The sequence below is a fragment of the Miniopterus natalensis genome, chromosome 4 (genome assembly GCF_054644295.1).
Source record: "Miniopterus natalensis isolate mMinNat1 chromosome 4, mMinNat1.hap1, whole genome shotgun sequence".
Lineage (NCBI taxonomy): Eukaryota > Metazoa > Chordata > Mammalia > Chiroptera > Miniopteridae > Miniopterus > Miniopterus natalensis.
In genome coordinates, this window is record NC_142084.1 from 23891140 (window position 1) to 23893457 (window position 2318).

Sequence of the window (2318 nt, forward strand, 5' to 3'; positions counted from 1 at the left end):
TTTAGTTACTTAGATGTATCTATGAAATATCCTTTTTCCCTGTTAGTTGGAAATTGGAGGCAGAATTTTTAAAAACATTCCTCAATATCATCATTCTTTGTGCACCAGCCTGTTCTGAACTTAAACAGAAAAAAGAATGCTGCCAAAGCTAATGAACCACGACTATAGAGAATAAATCTGCTAGAGACATTAGCCAGTGAACATTTCAGTAGTTATGTTAAGCATCCACATGTCCTCCAGGGTTTTTTTGGGGGGGTGGGAGGAGGGGTTAGAAATAAGTCCCTGTCACTCCAATTTCCATTCAATCATCTTTTCCTTGCCTGCACAATGAGGCCCTTTTTTTCAGTGAAGGACCAGCTTTAGCACAGTGGCTCAGCAGACTCATGGGATCTTTTTACCCAGCAAAAACATCTATAATTCATGAAAACAATATTTGCCCTGATAAAATTCTTGGCGCCCTTATCCAGCTATAATCTTAATTTAACACAGCCTATTTTAATGTCATCTTAGACTGTAATCTCCCCATTTCATTTACTTGTTGCTGTTTTAATGGAGCACTGTGCAGTCTTTGGACCTCAGTGCAATCTTCTGATTTTAAGATTATAAGCCAGGAGTTTCTTTTTCTTAGAATAATAAATCATTTATAGAGCTGAAACATCTTGGATTTGAATAAATTAACATTCCTGAGAACTTCCAGGTATACGAACTGTCTAACTATATGAAAGGCGTTGCGTGAGATGCAGAAGGCATTACGCATGTGTGATACGGTCCCTGGCCTCTTAAGCCTTCTGTATGCCTGTCAAATTAGACCATTAAATTTAACACTGACTCACTGAGCATTCACTTTCAATAGAATATTTTACAAGATTGCATGAGACACTCTGTCCTTGCTGTCAAGAAGATGAGGATCTTTTTTCTGAATACTTTGAACTTTCTAGTGAAGTGGTAATGTAGATAGACTCTTAAAGTGTTTGTGGTTGTAAATGAGTCCACTGATGTACATTCTTGTCTCATCTTCTCAACTGGGTAGTATTTTAAGGCAATGACTCTGTGATGCCCAGTTTTTTATGTTTTCAATACCTAGCCTAATGCAGACAGATATTCCTTGGGGATATAAACCTATGGCGCCTACAAGACTACTGTGAAAAACAGACATGAAAAATGGTGTGGTGTTATAACACAAGTGTTAGCAGGTACCACAGTAGGACACAGGAGGAATATCTCACCTGGAAAGACTTTAATAAATGCTAGCTGAATAAGTGAATAAAAAATGTTAAGTGAAGTTGCTTGAAATTTAAGAGCTTAAATTACCTTATAAAATAGTCTGGATATTCAAGTGCCATCACTTTTTGAAGCTAAGGTGATTATTTTTATCTACACTCAAACAATCTCTTAATAGTTGCATTTTGTTTTTCTTCAATCACAACAATGATCATTTATCCCCAAACTGGAGAAAGCGTAAAGTGATCCATGGAACCAAAGATATCATTCATGAATTTGAGACATCCTTTTGAATTGGAGCTTGAAGAATTTTAATTGGTGGAATTGCCTTAAGTAGAAATGTTTAGAGACTTCTAATCTGGCATCAATAGAACCAACAGAGGGTGCCAATGGAGGGTAGGTTATTCAGTAAATATATATTATCTATTATGTACCGGGCACTCTAGCAGGCACTGGTGAAAAACAGAGATAATACATTGGCTCTGGCCTCAAGAAGCTCATAGTAAATAGACATGATTGGGCAGGTAAAGAACACACTTATCTGGGCCACGTTTTGCTTTGCTGTCATGCAATCACACCTTTTCACTTTAAGCTAATGGTCCCCAAACTATGAATCCTGGGCAAGAAGAGTTAGCTGTGTTCTTCGTTAGGATATTGGTGTGAGGGTATTTCCGTGATGACAGGGCAAGAACTAAAGGCAACAGCTAGGGATAGAAGAATGAAAGGACAATCATGGCCTGGGGGCTTGGTGGTATCTTTTAGCAGTTGAATCAATACCTTTAAACAACCACATCTGGCCTCTTGCTTGGGGAACAAAAGAAACCCCTACTTGTTAAAGACATCATTGGTTAGGTTTCCAGTTATATGCAGCCTAACATGTTTCTGGCAGCATAAAGCATATATTTCAAAAATATTTCAAAGCTCACTTAATTTTAAGTCCAAAAGCAATAGCCACAGTCCCAGGAGATATGCCCTGTGGAACTGGGCAATGTCTTTCCACTAATCATAGGAAGCGCGGTGAGCCTTATCTTGGCATCCAAAAATGGTTCCATTTAAAAAGAATGTGGGTGTTCATTCATCTTGAGGTACAAACCGAT